This window comes from Opisthocomus hoazin, chromosome W (genome assembly GCF_030867145.1).
Source record: "Opisthocomus hoazin isolate bOpiHoa1 chromosome W, bOpiHoa1.hap1, whole genome shotgun sequence".
Classification (NCBI taxonomy): Eukaryota; Metazoa; Chordata; class Aves; order Opisthocomiformes; family Opisthocomidae; genus Opisthocomus; species Opisthocomus hoazin.
In genome coordinates, this window is record NC_134453.1 from 20,922,190 (window position 1) to 20,942,085 (window position 19,896).

Below are 19,896 nucleotides of genomic sequence, written 5' to 3' on the forward strand. Positions count from 1 at the left end.
TTGGGGTACTGACAATTATCTCCTCAGATAGGGGGACACATATTTGTGCATAAGTAGTGCAACAGGTCAGCAGACTATTAGGAATCAATTGGCAGTTACATATGCCCTACAGACCACAAGCCAGTGGGCAAGTAGAAAAGATGAACCACATGATAAAACAACAGATAGCAAAAGTATGCCAAGAAGCGAATCTATATTGGTACCAAGCATTGCCTATTGCACTACTTCGGATACATGTAAAGCCTAGGACCAAAGAAAATCTGAGCCCTTTTGAGATACTATATAGGAGACCATATCAGGCTAAATATCAAGGGGAAGATTTGAACCAGTTGGAAAGTCAATATCTACAGAATTATGTTATATCCTTGGGAAAACAATTAGAAAAGATTAGTAAAAATGCCTTGGGTACCAGGGCTAAAGGGTTAGATCACTCGATCCATCCATTTAGCCCTGGAGATTGGGTTTATGTCAAAAATTTTTCAGGTGACCCACTGAGAGAGAAGTGGAATGGACCTTACCAGGTATTGCTGACCACTTTTACTGCAATCAAGATTTGAGAACGACCAGCCTGGATCCATTATTCTCGAGTGAAGAAGGCTCCTAAACCAGGATGGATCGTTGAAAAAGCTGGTGGTTTGAAACTGTGATTACGGCGGTAACTTTGTTAAACCTAGGCTTTATTAGTGAACACTTGTAAGTAGGGGAACAAAATGTCATAGCTTTGTCAGATGGTTCTTACTGTGGCTAGGAGTAAGTGAGCTAGAGAAAGCAATAATAAACATTTCCACAGTTTTAGAGAAGATGGAAAATCTAACAATAAATACTATGGAAAATTTACAGATGGAAGTATCATCCCTTAGTAAAGTTGTGCTACAGAATTGAATGTCATTAGATTTATTGACCACCAAAGAAGGGGGAGTATGTATGATCCTTAATACCAGTTGCTGTGTATATATCAATAAAGACAGAATTCAGCTAAGACATACAGTGATTGGAAAAGGAGCAAGGTTAGACACCAAATAGAAACCGGAAAATACTTTTCCCGGACCCTTGGAATGAAAGACTGAAGAAATTTGAAAATAATACCTACAAAATACAATAGTGAGGATTCATAGATTTCTAGCTACAAATCCTCAAAAGAAAAAGAGGGATTGATACCTTTAAATGTAAAATTTCCACTTACTAGAATGATTGTAATTAAACTAAAGTAGATCCTTGCTGTTTTGAGAAGACAGGAAAGGTCTAAAATAAAGAGGCTCCTAAATAACGCTACTTAGACAAGCTTGACTTGCTGTTTTGGGGGGGGACAGAAAAGCTCTAAGATAGAAAGACTCCTAAATAATGTTATTTAGACAGCTCGGCCTTGGGAGGGCAGGTGCACCAAGCTACAGAGATAAAGAGACACCAAGAGGGCAACAAGACCAGAGCAAAACAACCTGGAAGGACATGGTATACGTGATCCTAGAACTGAGTTTGCACAGAAACAAAGGTCAACCAGCGAACACTGTGATGAAGAGTATAAACCTTCATCTGAAGACCCCCGAAGACCACTCGGGGACGCTAACAGACATGTGTGAAATACATTAACATATGCTAATTAGTTCTCAGAAAAGTTGAATAAGCAATGAAAAAAACTGTATAGTCTTTTCATCCATATATATAAAATTTGAAGCAATGTGTGTGTCCTGGGTTTGGCCAGGACGGGGTTAATTTTCACCAGACTCCAGGAAAGGGGCACAGCCGGGGGGTGGGGGCTGACCCCACCTGGCCAAACAGAGCCGGGTATTCCATACCATGTGCCATCACGCTGGGTTCCGGTGGGGGGGGGGGCGGCGCGGCAGGGACTCTCTCGCGGCTCGGGAGTGTGCGGCGCCGGTCATGTCAGGGAGAGCGGGTCTGTGGGGTTGTGCGGTTTGTTCTGTGTAATCCCCCTCTCTGTATTGTTGTTCCTGTTCCCTCTGTTTGCTGTTCTGTTAAACTGCCCTTATCCCGACCCACCAGTTTCTGCCCGTTTCTTTCCATTCTCCTCTGCACCGTGGCGGGGGGAGGGGCGACCGCGTGGCGCATTTGTTGCTGGCGGCAGCTGAAACCAAAACACTTAATTGGTGCCCAACGTGGGGCTCGAACCCGCGACCCTGAGATTAAGAGTCTCATGCTCTACCGACTGAGCTAGCTGGGCGTTAAAACTGCTTTCTTAGATTTTGTTAAATTTTGTTATAGGCATTTTTCTGTGTTAGTTAACTAGTCGCTGGTAAAAAATGTTTCTGTATGTGATCAGATGGCTGTGGTTTTTGAATCCTTACTTGCACTATGTTTTCCATGTGGTGCTGTTCACCATCGCGAGGAAAAAGATCAGGATGATGATATTTTGTTGTACTGTATGATGTCGACTTATGACATGGTAACATCACTGTGCATGAAATTAGGCTTGTATTTGCATGCGGCACTGCGATCATTTCCATACCTCGGATCCTATGTCTTAGAATTTGTTAATAATCAAACCCAGTCTGTGGGGAAAACCAGAGGGGATACCTTCCCCCACTCTTTCGCCCCCCCTCTTTCCCTTAGGCTGGTCCTAACGGCTTTTGATAATTTCGAGTACCCGTGGGATGCTCAGGGCAGCACTCTCCTTTTGTTCTGCCTCCTGAATGGGTTTCAGCTTTTGTTTAGGGTTAAACAAGTCGTTAAGAACATCGTGCAGAGACCTGCCCCGGGGCTGGATAGCTGTGAGTGGCTGGGTGTGTGGGACAGCATGGGCAGGTGTCTAGGGCAGTGGGCACCCCCGATGTTTTTTAAACTCACCCCTGAACAAATACAGAATCCGGACAATCTGGTAAAATACCTGCAAAACGTGTGCTGCCACCTTGGGAACTCGAGAGAGACACAGATCACTGCAACGTGCTGGGGTCTGGCCCACGCCTACCGAGCTATGTTCAACCTGATTCAGTGTCCCAAAGGGGAAAGGGCGGGAAACGAAGCGGCAGGCACTGCGACTGGCGCTGCCCCCCCAGCCGGCCCTGCAGCCCCTCCAGCCCAGCAGGCAGTCACAGCCCCCCCGAACGGCACCACCGCAGCCACAGCCACTGGCGTGGTCCTGGCTCCCCCGGCAGGTATGGCAGCTGCTGCAGCTCCAGCCACAGGCACAGTGACTGAGCCCAATGACCAACCTGTGCAGGTAGCAGTCGCCCCCGTAAAACTAAAGAAAGACGCAAAGAGAGCAGATCGCTCCGGGAGGGATGACAATGAGCCAGGGTCATGGCGGGAGATAGAGACAGAGATCATCACCTGGTCCCTGTCCCTGAGCGAGCTGCGAGACATGCGGAAAGATTTCAGCCGCCACCCAGGCGAGCACATTGCCACCTGGCTGCTGCGGTGCTGGGATAACGGGGCCAGCAGCTTGGAGTTAGAGGGCAAGGAAGCCAAGCAGCTGGGATCCCTGGCCAGGGATGGGGGCATTGACAAGGCCATTGGGAAAAAGGAACAAGTCCTCAGCCTCTGGAGGAGACTTCTCTCAGGCATGAGGGAGAGGTACTCCTTCAGTGACGATTTCGTATGCTATCCTGGCAAGTGGACCAATATGGAAAGGGGTATTCAGTACTTGAGGGAATTAGCTGTGCAGGAGCTGGTTTACTATGAACCAGACAATGACCAGTTACCCACAGACCCAGATGAACTCCAGTGCACACAATTCATGTGGAGGAAGTTTGTGCGGAGCGCACCATCCTCATATGCCAACTCACTGGCAGTAGTAGACTGGAAAGGTAAAAAGGCACCAACAGTGGATGAGGTGGCTGTCAGACTCCGGCAATATGAGGAAAGTCTCTCTTCCTCCCTTGTCTCAGCTGTGGAGAAATTGGTAAAGCGATTCGAAAGGAATATGTCCTACTCCCCACCTGTATGGGCCAGCATCTCAGCTATTAGGGGCAAGCGTTTCTCTGCTCAGGAGAGAGAATACAGAGGCTACACACCACGGGGCACCCTGTGGTTCTACCTGCATGACCACGGAGAGGACATGAGGAAGGGGGATGGAAAACCCACCTCAAGTCTAGAGGCACGAGTGCATGAGTTGTGAGGTAAAACAATCACAAAAGGGGATTCTGTTAGGAAAAATGCCGCTCCAGTTTCCAGCAGCCAGCTCTCCAGACCAGGTAGACAGTTTGATCTTGATTCCGACCCTCTGGAGGGGACCTCCAAGTCATTCTTACAGCAAGTGAGCAGCAAATTCTCTGACCAGGATTAGAGGGGCCCTGCCTCCAGCCAGGTGGAGGAAAGGGACAACCGCGTTTATTGGACGGTGTGGATTTGGTGGCCTGGCACGTCAGATCCACAAGAGTATAAAGCTCTAGTGGACACTGGTGCACAGTGTACTTCAATGCCGTCAGATTTCAAAGGGTCAGAGTCCATTTGCATTTCTGGAGTGACAGGGGGGTCCCAAGAGCTGAGTGTATTGGAGGCTGCAGTGAGCCTCACTGGGCAGGAGTGGCAGAAGCACCCCATTGTAACTGGCCCCGAGGCTCCGTGCATCCTTGAGATAGATTGTCTCAGGAGAGGGTATTTCAAGCACCCAAGGGAGTATCGGTGGGCTTTTGGCATAGCTGCTGTGGAGAGGGAAGAAATTAAACAGCTGTCCATTTTGCCTGGTCTCTCGGAGGATCCTTCCATTGTGAGGTTGCTGAGGGTTGAAGAACAACAGGTGCCAATCGCGACCACAACGGTGCACCGGCGACAGTATCGTACCAACCGAGACTCCCTTCTCCCCATTCATCAGCTGATCCGCCAGCTGGAGAGTCAAGGAGTGATCAGCAAAACTCGCTCACCCTTTAATAGTCCCATATGGCCAGTGAGAAAATCTACTGGAGAGTGGAGACTGACAATAGACTACTGTGGCCTGAATGAAGTCACACCACCGCTGAGTGCTGCTGTGCCAGACATGCTAGAACTTCAATATCAACTGGAGTCCAAGGCAGCCAAGTGGTACGCTACAATTGACATCGCTAATGCATTCTTCTCCATCCCTTTGGCAGCAGAGTGCAGGCCACAGTTTGCTTTCACCTGGAGGGGCATCCAGTACACCTGGAATCGACTGCCCCAGGGGTGGAAGCACAGTCCCACCATTTGCCATGGACTAATCCAGACTGCACTGGAAAAGGGTGAAGCTCCAGAACATCTGCAGTACATCGACGACATCATTGTATGGGGTGACACCGCGGGGGAAGTTTTTGAGAAAGGGGAGAAAATAGTTCAGAGCCTTCTGAAAGCCGGTTTCGCCATTAAGTGAAGTAAAGTCAAGGGACCTGCGCAAGAGATCCAGTTTTTGGGAATAAAATGGCAAGATGGGCGCCGTCAAATCCCAATGGATGTCATCAACAAAATAGCAGCTATGTCTCCACCAAGCAGCAAAAAGGAAGCACAGGCCTTCTTAGGTGTTGTGGTTTTTGGAGGATGCACATCCCAAATTACAGCCAGATTGTAAGTCCTCTGTACCACGTGACCCGCTATACTCCCACTGAAAAAGAGATTCTGGCAGCATATGAAGGCGTTCGAGCTGTTTCAAAAGTGGTCGGCACTGAAGCACAGCTCCTCCTAGTACCACAATTGCTGGTCCTGGGCTGGGTGTTCAAAGACAGGGGAGAGGGTCCCCTCTACGCATCATGCCACCGATGCTACGTGGAGTAAGTGGGTCGCGCTGATCACCCAGCGCGCCCGAATGGGAAGCCCCAGTTGCCCAGGAATTCTGGAGGTAATCATGGACTGGCCAGAAGGCAAAGATTTTGGAGCATCGCCAGAGGAGGAGGTGACACATGCTGAAGAGGCCCCACTGTATAACAAGATGCCAGAAGAGAAGAAACAGTATGCCCTGTTCACGGATGGGTCCTGTCGCATTGTGGGGAAGCAGCGGAGGTGGAAGGCTGCTGTATGGAGCCCTACACGACAAGTCGCGGAAACTGCCGAGGGAGAAGGTGAGTCCAGCCAGTTTGCAGAGGTGAAAGCCATCCAGCTGGCTTTAGACATTGCCAGTCGAGAGAAGTGGCCAGTGCTCTATCTTTACACCGACTCCTGGATGGTGGCCAATGCCTTGTGGGGGTGGCTGCAGCAATGGAAGAAGAACAACTGGCAGCGCAGAGGCAAACCTATCTGGGCTGCCCCATTGTGGCAAGATATTGGTGCCCGTCTGGAGCAGTTGGTTGTAAAAGTCCGTCACGTGGACGCCCATGTCCCTAAGCGTCAGGCCACTGAGGAACATCAAAACAACCAGCAGGTGGATCAGGCTGCCAAGATTGAAGTGGCTCAGGTGGATCAGGACTGGCAACATAAGGGTGAACTGTTTATAGCTGGGTGGGCCCATGACACCTCGGGCCACCAAGGAAGACACGCGACATACAGATGGGCTCGTGACCGAGGGGTGGACTTGACCATGGACACCATCGCACAGGTTATCCATGAATGTGAAACATGCGCTGCAATCAAGCAAGCCAAGCGGGTAAAGCCTCAGTGGTATGGAGGACGATGGCTAAAATATAAATATGGGGAGGCTTGGCAGATTGACTACATCACACTTCCACAAACCCGCCAAGGCAAGCGCTATGTGCTCACAATGGTGGAGGCCACCACCGGATGGCTGGAAACCTACCCTGTGCCCCATGCCACCGCCCGGAATACCATCCTGGGCCTTGAAAAACAAGTCCTGTGGCGACATGGCACTCCCGAAAGAATTGAGTCGGACAACAGGACTCACTTTCGTAACAGCCTCATAGACACCTAGGCCAAAGAACACGGTATTGAGTGGGTGTATCACATCCCCTACCATGTACCAGCCTCGGGAAAGATCGAGCGGTACAATGGGCTGCTAAAAACCACCTTGAGAGCAATGGGGGTGGGACTTTCAAAATTTGGGATACTCATTTAGCAAAGGCCACCTGGTTGGTTAACACCAACCGGTCTGGTCCTGCCCAGTCAAAACCTCAGCGCCCCGTAGAAGGGGATAAAGTCCCTGTAGTGCACAAGTGGAACATGTTAGGGAAGACAGTTTGGGTTAGTCCTGCCTCGGGCAAAGGCAATCCCGTCCGCGGGATTGCTTTTGTTCAAGGACCTGGGTGTACCTGGTGGGTAATGCGGAAGGATGGGGAAGTCCGATGTGGGATTTGATTTTGGGGGAGAATAGTCCATAAATGAATTGTATGAAGTTAATTGTTAAATAACCCTGTCACTGTCTGTTATCACTGTTATAATTGTTATATGTTATACCAGTAGTAGCATAGTAAGACTCATCCAGATTAAAGAAGGATGGACTTTTTGATGAAAACCTAGCAGAGCACAGCGATGATGGGACTGGACCTGGTTTTCAACAACTGGCATCCAGCAACTTCATCAAGATCAACATCTCCTGCAGATTGTGGGCACGGGCCACACCAGATACATCAGCCGTGAGCTCCGGATGCAGCAAGTGAATGCCCATCACCACACATCACCTCTCCTGCCAGGGAAGACCATTACGACAGATGGAGCCCGAAGTCATGGATTAAATGAACTCAACGGACACTTTAGAGTGATGATCCATAGACTTAAGGGAATGATATCTGGAGACAGGAGAAGTGGTGGTGATCAACTGGACCATGGGGGATCTGGGCATGACGTAGTTGGTATGGAATAAGGGGTGGATAATGTCCTGGGTTTGGCCAGGACAGGGTTAATTTTCACCTGACTCCAGGAAGGGGCACAGCCGGGGGGGTGGGGGCTGACCCCACCTGGCCAAACAGAGCCCGGTATTCCATACCATGTGCCGTCACGCTGGGTTCCAGTGGGGGGGGGGGGGGTGGCGCGGCGGGAACGCTCTCGCGGCTTGGGGGGACGTGGCGCCGGTGCTGTTCGGGAGAGCGGCTGTCTGGGTCGTACGGTTCGTTGTTGTGTTTTCTCCTTATTTGTACTGTTGTTGTTCCTGTTCCCTCTGTTTGCTGTTCTGTTAAACTGCCCTTATCCCAACCCACCAGTTTCTGCCTGTTTCTTTTCATTCTCCTCCGCACGCCGGCAGGGGGAGGGGCGGCCGTGTGGCGCTTTTGTTGCCGGCGGCAGCCGAAACCAAAACAGTGGCAGAGACAGTTAGGCCCTAGATCCAATCTGAAGTATCACAGCCATTTTAGATGTAGTGTTTGAATCCTTGCTTATGTGCAGTCCTTTCAAGTGCGGAGAAAGACAAACTTCCAGTTTTCTTTAAGTAGTATTTTCTTCAGGTAAAGAAACAAAACCTTTAAATAAATAAAGAAAGATCTCTTCTGTCCTCTGATCCCTGAAGAGCAAGAAGCAGCTTGGTAAGGTTGTAAGAACATATTCATCATACCTTCTAATTTCCTCCTTCTTCTTTATGAAGATTTTATATATATTGACCTAAGTTATCATTCTTATTATTTTTCCTCAAGTTAACCCATAACTGTATGTTGAAATGAAACTTTATGAAAAATGAGTGAGCAAAGTAAGTATTTGTATTGCAAATAAAGCAATTAAGAATACAGAGATGAGTTATGATCAGTAGCGATGTGGGTTTTATATGTCAGTCACATGCTTTAATGTACAATTTGGTACTGTATGGTTCCGTTAATGTAATTAGTTTAGATCAAGCTTTTTCCTTTCTAATTAGTATTATATCTGGTTTTCTTCAGTATTAAATTAAAGGTTATCCCTGCTAGTTTGGATATACTACTTGGCGTAATGTGTCAAAGCATAAATGAAATAGGTCTTTTTTTAACCAGTCTTATGCAAAGTAAGAGCCCAAAAGTTATGAAAATGAGAATAACTTGCATAAACAAGACTATTGGGATTTAAACCAACAGGTTTTCTTTCTGGGAGTTAATGAAGGGAAATTAATTGTTATTTGAGAGTTAAACAACCCAACAAGGTGAATTCACAGAATATCTTTCAATATTATACAAAAAAATTAGAATTAAAAGTCTAATAGTTTTTAGGGTAGAGATTAGTGAGCTAGGGTTGGATAAAAATCCCTTCCACATTTAGGTCTGTCATAACTGAAATTTGTCAGCCAATTTCATGTTTTATTTAGGAAATATATATTTTTTTTCTGATTGCATACTTTTCAGAGGTGTGTATAGTGTAATTTACAATGAATTAATTAGTTAATTCTAGTCAGAATCTTTAGCAGTTGTTGTTTCACTGAAGACAGCTCGTGGCTGAAGAAGTACTTTGTAGTTGTTGTCCCCATTTCAAATATGTTCCTCTTAAGCATGACTGAAAGTCCTGATTGCTTTTATAATGAAATGAAAAATGCAACCTGATTAAATGTAATTTAAAAAGATAAGTACAAATGCAGAGTTTTTAAATAGACATGTATGTTGTTGCTTTCTGCTATAGCTGCTAGGTTTTAAGTGACTGAATAAATTAATGCTTTTTGATATGTTGCCTTTCAATATATTTTTCCATAATGAGAATAGTAGAAAGGTACATGTTACCGTATTATACAATATGCTTAAATAATTATCAGTGTATCTATTGAACATGTCCTTGTTTGTTTCAGCCATGTACGAGCAGTCTCAGTCTGACTTCCCATTGCGTGTTGAACAGTGTATATATGATGACACCTGCACACTTATTTTTCAGACACCATGAGTGGAGTTGTTCAGATGGTGGAATTTAAATATTTTCATGTTTCAGTGTTGTCACCTCTGCTAAGAAAAAATATGTGTGAAGGAGTTTTCTTCAGACAGACTAGAAGGTTTTAGCAAAATAGTCCTGGAAACTATCCTAGTTAGAAGATGAGTTTTCCTTGAATTCTTTGAATGTGAGATCCTTTGACAAAGGAGGTTGACTAAGTTGCTTAACAGTCCTGGGTTCTAACAAAGCATACATTTTCTCAGTGAAAGGTCCCTGGATCTGCCATCTTCACAGAACAGTCGAGATGGGAAGGGACCTTTCAAGATCACGTAGTCCACCCCTCCTGCTCAAGCATCTTGGTACAATATAGTAGATAGTTGTTGATAGCAGTGTGTCATTTTTTTATGGAGTGGCTGCATATATTGAAGGGTGATACTGGCTTCCTTTGAGGGTATAATTGTATAAATTATGTGTGTGGCCAGGTCATTGTATGATTTTAATTAATCTAACTGAAAGTCTTAAATTATTAATTCTTTGACTTAGATTAGAAGTGAAGCTGTGCTGTGGAGATTTAGATCAGTGGTAAATAAGATGTATGAGACATATGTTAATATAATCTGCTCAATGTCTCTGACAGCTGTTCACTAGCAAGAAGAAATTTTATTATTAAAATTCGGGTACAAATAAGGTCCTTGTGTTACTTTTGTTTAAATATAGTTGTAGGTTTGCAGATCTGACATTCATACTTAGACATTTTGGCAGAGTTTCACTTGGTTTGAGAATCATAGAATCATTTATGTTGGAAAAGACCTTGAAGATCATAGAGTCCACGTGTAAACCTAACAGTGCCAAGTCTACCGCTAAACCATGACCTTAAGTGCCACATCTACACGCGCGTCTTTTAAATACCTCCAGGGATGGTGACTCCACCATTTCCCTGGGCAGCCTATTCCAACGCTCCATAAGTGAGTTCTCCTTTCAGTGAAGAAATGTTTCCTAATATCCAACCCAAACATCCCCTGACGCATCTTGAGGCCAGTTCCTCTCGTCCTATCACTTGTTACCTGGGAGAAGAGACCAACACCCACCCCACTACAAGCTCCTTTCAGGTAGTTGTAGAAAGCGATAAGGTCTCCTCTCAGCCTCCTTTGCTCCAGAATGAACAACCCCAGTTCCCTCAGCTGCTTGTCATGAGACTTGTTCTCCAGACCCTTCACCAGCCTTGTTGCCCTTCTCTGGACACGCTCCAGCACCTCAATGTCCTCCTTGTGGTGAGGGGCTCAAAACAGAACACAGTACTTGAGGTGCGGTCTCACCAGTGCTGAGTACAGGGGAATGGTCATTTCCCTAGTCCTGCTTGCTACACTATTTCTGTTTTGTATGTTAAGTTTTTCTAAAATAAATCTAAAGAAAAAAATTTAAAGTATGTGAACTGATAGTATCTGATTTGCGATCTTTGATTGCAGTTCAGAGTTTACAGATATTAAAATTTATTTAAGAGAAAGAGCTATCTGTTAGATATTTTTAAGTCTTTGCTAGTCAGAACAGGTGTTTCAGGATTGAGCAGCACATGTAGGCTAAGATATTTGTAAATCTAGTCAGTAAGGAAAGTAATGTTAGAAAGCAACCTAGTCAACACACAGACAGATTTATTGCATCTTCAGTATTTAATTTCATTGAAAGAAACAACAAGTACTATCCAAAACCTCAGTAAAAATAACTCACAAGAAAAATAATGTTGGTTGAGCTAAAAATTATTGTTAATGGGAAGTTTTGAGACTTAGAATGCACAGTGGAACTGAACCAAGGGTAAAGGTATCTATTTTCGTAAGCTATTTCAGAAATTTAAGACAAGTTCAATACATAGGTACTGAGTTGCTTCAAAACAAAAATAAAAGCCTGACAAATGCCATCCGGCATAATCCTGGCAGATGATGTCTAGAGATACAGCATATACCTTATGATTGCAAGGCAGTTCAGGTGGGAAGGGACCTCACGAGATCGGTAATCCAACCTCCTGGTCAAAGATGGGTCAGCTGGTGGGGTCAGGCTTAGGTCTTTATCCAGTCAGTTCTGGAAGCGGTCAAGGGTGGAGACTGCACAACCTGTCTGAGCTGCAGCAACTCTGCTTGACTGTCCTCACGGGGAGAAAGTTGTTTTTTTTTTTTACCACTCTCAACCTCTCTTGTTTCAGTGTAGACCCATTGTCACTTGTCTTCCTGCCACGCACCTTAGTAAAGAACCTGGGTCCATCTTCTCAGTGATATGTCTTCCTGTAGGTATGTGCTTCCGTGATCTGTCTGTGCTCCTGTTAATCGAGACCAGGGTGCCGTTGGCTGCGTTTGGTTCCAGAGCGCACTGCTGACTGGTGTTCAGCTGGCTTTCCACCAGGACCCCCAGGTTCTTTTTAGTAGATCAGCCTTACTTTATTTTTTGAATGCTTTCACCATGCACAAGGCCTGGTAGATCTTTCTGGTGAAGACTGAGGCAAAGGCGGCATTGAGTCTCAGCTCTTATCTTCTAATTTATAGATTATAAGGAATACAGAAAGGTAGAAAACAGATATTTTTGTAATACCTGATTCTGCTACTAAATTAATGTCATTGGTAATTTTACTTTTAGAACTGGACTGAATGGTTTTTTTCCTGTGCAAGATTAAAATGGAAGTCAAAAAAACCCCACAATCAACCCAGTGCGCTATTGATACTATTATACACATTTGCACTATTACTGATTATTTTATAATAGGTTGATAATATTTGGTAATAAATGGTATATCGGTATCAATGTATTACTATTCTTGCATTTCCTGAGTAAAGCTGGAGCATAAACCTTGAGATACCTCTACTGAGAGAAACAGTCTTACATGCAAAATGAAGAGTGTCCATGTCATTTTTCAAGGTCAGACAACCTTTCTTCAGAGATGTTTTGGATGTGCCATTCTACAAACCATTTCTAGTTCCTGTTACACTTCTGCCACACTTTTTTCCTTTCTCTTTGTGAACTTTTCTATTTCTTTGGTCTATGACTGATAGTTTATTGCTATGCAGCATTTTCTTTATCAGGTGGAATGGAGGGAAATAAAAAATTAAGTAGCAAAACATTCCAAAGGGTATACTAAAGGTTATGTAGAATACCATGCATGCAGGTTTTTTATACCAAACATACTCTTGCTGAGGTATTGATGCGAACTAGCAAGTGCACACAATATATTTGTGTTACGAAACTTATGGCAGCATTTATTTTTTCTGACATTTGTATTTATTTTTTGAACATTTTTATTACTATTGTTGTTAATTTATTTCATGGAATCATAGGCTCTTTTTCAGTTAAATCAGATAAAGTATCAAAAATCCGGTAGATATGTTGCTGTTCCCAACATGGATAGTTTTCTTTTGCTAGATGGCTTTGAAATACTAGCCTTTCCAGTAATTAAGGGAGAATGTTATAATACTTCTCACAGAAATGTTATTCTCATACAACTTTAAATAATTAATTGTTTTAATTCCAGGTGTCCTGTTGAGAAAAGTTTTCACAAAAATCTCCTTTTCCAAGATTATTTTTGTGATCTGCAATAAATGTATGTTAACAGCTGTCTATCTCCAAAAGAAACAAAGGCGTAGAAGTTAGAGGATCTCTTTCATGTTGAGTCAAGATTTTATTGCGCTGATCGCTTGTACTGCATTTAGGAGTGGTACCTTGAATATAAAGAGTCTCTTTAAAGAAAAATAGAAATAAGAATTATTTCAGAAAGCATTAACAAATATTTAATACAAATATTTACTTGATCTGCAGAAATTTACTGGAGTGCTTCCTCGATGCTTCAAAATGGAAAGCTCGCGCTTTAATTGTTACAAAGCTCAAGACAGAAGGAAGCGATGCTTATCTCTGTAGCCGCTTGAAGTAAGTAAGGTTAGCAAACCAGAGAGTTAAAACCGTATGGGTAAGTAGTTCTTTTAATATAGCCAAAGTAAGTTAGTGCCTGCTGTTTGGACCGTCCCCAAAGCGGAGGGGGAAAGACGAGAGTGCGATGCTTACATCAGTTTTGAAGGGAATGGCAGGAAAGCGAGTGATTACCCTGTTAGCCGTACTCTTTACATGTTGTCAGATTATAGTAGGCGAAGAAACCCTTTACCGCATTGAGCCCCGACAAAATCTATGGGTTACCTGGGTGAACAAAATGGGCCAATCAGCATTTTGTTTGTCTCTTGCTTCCGCAACAGAACCTTTTCGCACCTGTCTAATAGGAGTACCTAGTTACAATGTTACTCATTTTACTAATTATAGTGCAGGCAGATGTACAAAGGAGATTCAAGTGAGTAGTTGCGGTGCCAAACTCATACAAGGTCTGAATCGCACATTGCCCTGGGATCCTCAATAGTTGAACTTGCTAGGGTCGATGAGGATTGGTAACATGACCAAAAACTGGACTCAAACTTGTTTTGTATTTGCAGGGCCTGCTATTGCTAGGCCTAACCATCGCCATTTCTTCAACCAGTCAGGGTGGACAAATGTCACTCCAATTGCTTCTTATTATGACTATCAGGGCCACTCTAGAGCTGTCACCTTCTGTGGCACCAATGATACGAACAAAAGAAGCCCCCAAAGTCTGGGCGCCTACGGGATGGAAGGTGATTCTCCCTTGTGGAATAATGCTACGCCTAAAGCCTTGCCTCCTGACGTGTTTTTAATCTGTGGCGACAGGGCATGGCAAGGAATTCCTCGTAACATCTATGGCGGCCCGTGTTACTTATGTCAGCTGACATTGCTAGCTCCGGATCGACAGTGGTGGAAGAAGGTAACAACTCGTCCCAAACGAGGTGTTACGGGTCTTCCTCCTAACTGTGATGATCGAATCACTCTCCCAAGTACCACCGAGCGAGTATTTCTGGCATTATTGGTGCCCGGTGCCGCCGGCGGCGCAGCGTTAAATCAGCTAGGGAAATTGACATGCTGGGCAGAGAAGCAAGCCAGTGTTACCACAAAAGTCTTGCAATCCCTGCTAGAAGATCAGAGTAGTCTATGACATGCGGTATTGCAAAATAGAGCCGCAATTGATTTTTTACTGCTGGCCCAAGGACATGGTTGTGAGGATTTTCAAGGCATGTGCTGTATGAACTTGTCCGATCATAGTAAGTCCATCCACAAGCAATTACAATGGCTCGAACAGCACGCCAATCAAATACAACAAAACCAGGGATCTTTTGATGGATTGCTCACCTCGCTCTTTGGTAATCTGCCCGCTTGGCTTAACAGTTTAATTGTAGAAATTTTGCGCATATGTATCGTGTTACTTGCTGTTGGAATTATAATATGTATTTGCTTTAGCTGTCTTAAAAAGGCTCTCTCCAAGATGACGAAGCAAACCTGGCTTGCTCAAAAACAAGAAGGGGGAATTGTGGAGTCCTGGCTGGACGAGAGGGGACATAGCTTGGTGCGTTGAGCAACCCAGGTTCCGATCCGGAGGTGAGCCTTGGGAGCGGCGGACACGGAACCCTGTTGGGAAGGTAGAGCGACGAGCTCGGGACACTGGAGCAGGGGGAACGTCACCGTTTCCTGCCACGCTGTCACTTCCTTCCTGCCACACTGTTGTTTCCTGCCACAGTACTGTTTTCACATCGAGATGCAGCTCTGCACCAATCACAACGAGTTGCAGTAGTTTTGCCTATATATGGATTGGGGGTTTAACCATTCAGATGCTGTAATAGTTTGGCTATATAAACCTTGTTTTTGCTGACTAATAAAGGTGAACGATCATACTCATATTGGGGTCACATCGTTACAACGTTTCCGTAACCCACGCCAACATGGAAACCTTTTACAGTATGTGGATGATTTATTAATAGCAACTGAAACAAAACCTGACTGTATACAGTGGACTATCAGTTTGTTAAACTTTTTGGGACTAGATAGGTATCAAGTCTCTCAACAGAAAGCTCAGATGGTGTACCAACGGGTAACCTACCTTGGATACGAGCTGTCTGGAGGACAGAGAGAACTAGGAACAGAACGGAAAGAAGCCATTTGCAGGACTCCCCTGCAGGACAGTAAAAGAGCTCAGGACCTTTCTGGGACTGCAAGGTTGGTGCCAGTTGTGGATTTATAATATATTATTATAGCTCTGGGGGTCCTAGCTCAATGGCTGGGACCCTACAAAGAGCTGTGGCCTATTTTTCTAAACAGCTGGACGAAGTAAGCAAAGGATGGCCAGGATGTCTGCGAGCTGTGGCGGCGGTGGTCTTGAATATTCAGGAAGCCCGAAAATTTACCTTGGGCCAAAAGATCACAGTACTGGTCTCACACACAGTATCAGCTGTACTGGAACAAAAAGGGAACTACTGGCTTTCTCCGTCCCGATTTCTACAAAACCAGGCCATTCTGATTGAATCAGATGATATTAATATTGAAGTAACTAATATTACGAACCCAGCTTCTTTTCTCAGCGGGTCAATCCCTGAACCATTGACACGTGATTGCTTAGAAACCATAGAGACTGTGTACTCCAGCAGACCATATTTGAAAGAGGAACCCCTGGAAGATGCCCAGGACTCCTGGTTCACAGATGGAAGCAGCTTTGTCCGACAAGGTATTCGAAAGGCCGGGTATGCAGTGACAACAACAGATGAAGTAGTTGAGTCTCAGTCACTACCTGCTGGAACATCAGCTCAAAAGCCTGAAATTATTGCCCTAACTAGGGCTCTGGAGTTAGCAAAAGGAAAAAGGATAAATATATGGACAGATTCCAAATATGCCTTTGGAGTTGTCCACGCTCATGGGACAATTTGGAAGGAGCAAGGACTACTAACTGCACAAGGGAAGCAAGTTAAATATGCTGAAGAAATCCTTTGCCTATTAGAAGCCGTTCAACTACCAAGAAAAGTTGCCATCATGCACTGCCGAGGACACCTGAAAGGTAACACTGACCAGGAAAGAGGTAACAGGTTGGCTGACTATGAGGCTAAACAGGCAGCAGAGAGAATGCACAATATTTTGACCTTAATTCCAGATAAAAGAAATAGAAACCTGAATGACCAAGCAAATACTGAGTATTCTAAAGCTGATGAAGAATTAATAGAGGGATTAGGAGGACAGGTTCCATCTCAGGGATGGGCCTACTCAAGTGATGGCAGAATTGTAATCCCTGCTAAACAGATATGGGGTGTGGTTAAAGAAGAACACAATAGAACACATTGGGGAGCGGACTCCCTGTATAAATTTGTAAATCAGAAATTAATAGGGAACAATTTGTATACTACAGTCCGACAAGTAACCCAACAGTGTGAGAGATGTTTAAAAAATAACCCAAATACAGGTAACCAGGTACAATTAGGAAGTATTGGGAAGGGAAGTGTACTGGGAGACCATTGGCAAATTGATTTCTCTGAACTTCCAAGAAAAGGAGGGTACAGGTACTTGTTAGTACTTATGGATACCTTTTCAGCTTGGCCAGAGGCATCCCCTTGTGGAACAAACAAAACAAGGCAAGTAACTAAGGTATTATTAAACGAAATAATACCTTGATTTGGGGTACTGACAATTATCTCCTCAGATAGGGGGACACATATTTGTGCATAAGTAGTGCAACAGGTCAGCAGACTATTAGGAATCAATTGGCAGTTACATATGCCCTACAGACCACAAGCCAGTGGGCAAGTAGAAAAGATGAACCACATGATAAAACAACAGATAGCAAAAGTATGCCAAGAAGCGAATCTATATTGGTACCAAGCATTGCCTATTGCACTACTTCGGATACGTGTAAAACCTAGGACCAAAGAAAATTTGAGCCCTTTTGAGATACTAACCACTTTCACTGCAATCAAGATTAGAGAACAACCGGCCTGGATCCATTATTCTCAAGTGAAGAAGGCTCCTAAACCAGGATGAATTGTCAAAAAAGCTGGTGCTTTGAAACTATGATTACGACAGTAACTTTGTTAAACCTAAGCTTATTAGTGAACACTTGGAGTGAGAACTTAAATTGCAATGCAATTCAGATGATAGCGAACGCCACGGGAGCTAAGGATTGTTGGATTTGCACTGCTTTACCAAAAGGTAACATGAGACTCCCTTTATACAGGGTAGGATCCACTCATTGGAATTGTGACAGTAATACTTGGCCCGAGTTTTGGTGAAGACACGATGGAAGATACTGTGATTACGACAACTCAAGCGATGTGACTAGGCCAAATTTGACCACAGATATTTGATAATAACACCCAGATATTGGTTAGAAATAATAGCTGCCTATGGAAAGCAAGATCCAACACGTGTTCGCGCTGATCCCCCTTCTATACACACAAAAATTGTACTTGCAGGGACGGGTGGAATGATTATTGGATCAACCAAACTACAGTAGAAGTAGGAACTTGGGATTTGAAAAGGACAGATGGGGTATATATTGATTTCTGTAATAGAACCTGTTCTGGTTTGGCCTGAATAGATGCCAGGTGCCCACCAAAACCGCTCTATCATTCCCCCTCCTCAATTGGACAGGGGAGAGGAAAGATGATGAAAGGCTCGAGGGTCGAGATAAGGGCAGGGAGAGATCACTCACCAATTACTGTCATGGACAAAACAGACTGAACTTGGGGAGAAAAGGGAGTTTAATTCATCACCAATCAAATCAGAGTAGGATAGTGAGAGAAAAATCCAGATCCTAAAACACCTTCCCCCCACCCCTCCCTTCTTCCTGGGCTCAACTTCACTCCCGATTTCTCTCCCTCCTCCCTCGAAGCGGTGCAGGGGGACGGGGACTGAGGGTTACGGTCAGTTCATCACACGTTATCTCTGCCACTCCTTGTCCTCCTCAGGGCGAAGACGACTCCTCACACTCTGCCCCTGCTCCAGCGTGAAGGTTCCTCTCACGGGAGACAGTTCTCCACAAACTTCTCCAATGTGAGTCCTTCCCACAGGCTGCAGCTCTTCAAGAACTGCCCCAGCATGGGTCCCTTCCACAGGGTGCAGTCCTTCAGGAACAGGCTGCTCCAGTATGGTTCCCCCATGGGGTCACAAGCCCTGCCAGCAAACCTGCTCTGGTGTCGGCTTCTCTCTCCACGGGTCCGCAGGTCCTGGCATGAGCCTGCTCCAGCGCAGGGCTCCCCACGGGGTCACAGCTTCCTTCAGGCATCCACCTGCTCTGGCATGGGGTCCCTTCCATGGGCTGCAGGTGGAAGTCTGCTCCATCCTGGACCTCAATGGACTGCAGGGGAACAACCTGCTTCACCATGGTCTTCATCACGAGTTGCAAGGGAAGGCTCTTAGCTCCGGTGTCTCAAGCACCTCCTCCCCCCTCCTTCTTCACTGACCTTGGTGTCTGCAGAGTTGTTTCTCTCACATTGTCTCACTCCTCTCTCTACACTGCCGTTTCTCCTAGAGTTTTTTTCTTCCCCTTCTTAAATATGTTATCGCAGAGGCGCTACCACCGTCGCTGATTGGCTTGGCCTTGGCCAGCGGTGGGTCCGTCTTAGAGCTGGCTGGCACTGGCTTTATCAGACATGGGGGAAGCTTCTCGCAGCTTCTCACAGAAGCCACCCCTATAGCGCCCCCGCTACCAAAACCTTGCCACGCAAACCTATAACAGAACCCGATTAGAAACCTATAGCCCCTTGAACTGGGATTATTTTAGGAATGTATCAGTTGGATGCGTAAACCGCAGAACATTTTATAGAGCTAATCTCACAGCCACTGATGGGCCCTGTAAATTACCCGATGGGTATTAGTGGCTATGGAGCGATGGTACTATCAGAAAGCGACTCCCTGTGGGTTGGAAGGGAATGTGTACCTTAGGTCACCTAGTCAGGACCGAATATATAACCAGTCCCAAATACTTAAAGGTATATTAAGAACATCATGGAGACAAGCCAAACAGGAAGACAACCCACTTGTAAGTAGGGGAACAAAATTTCATAGCTTTGTCAGATGGTTCTTACCATGGCTAGAAGTAAGTGAACTAGAAAAAAGCCATAATAAACATTTCCACGTTTTTAAAAAAGATGACAAATCTAACAACAAATACTATAGAAAATTTACAGACAGAAGTATCATCCCTTAGTAAAATTGTGCTACAGAATCGAATGGCATTAGATTTATTAACTGCCAAAGAAGGGGGAGTATGCATGATCATTAAGACCAGTTGCTGTGCGTATATCAAGACAGACAGATAGAAGCAGATCTGAATATGCTCTGGGAAAAAATACGAGTATTCCATGAAGTATCTTTGGATGATACTTCCTTGGGGTTTATGGGATAAAGTGACCTCTTGGCTCCCTAATTTAGAATGGTTAAAACAATTAG

General features: G+C 44.9%; 1 non-coding gene across 1 annotated transcript; it reads right to left on the minus strand.

The window, feature by feature from the left end:
• Window positions 1–2,106: 2,106 nt before the first annotated feature.
• Window positions 2,107–2,179, minus strand: TRNAK-CUU (transfer RNA lysine (anticodon CUU)). Its single transcript has one exon. It is a non-coding gene; the product is annotated as a tRNA-Lys (tRNA).
• Between the last annotated feature and the right edge of the window lie 17,717 nt (window positions 2,180–19,896).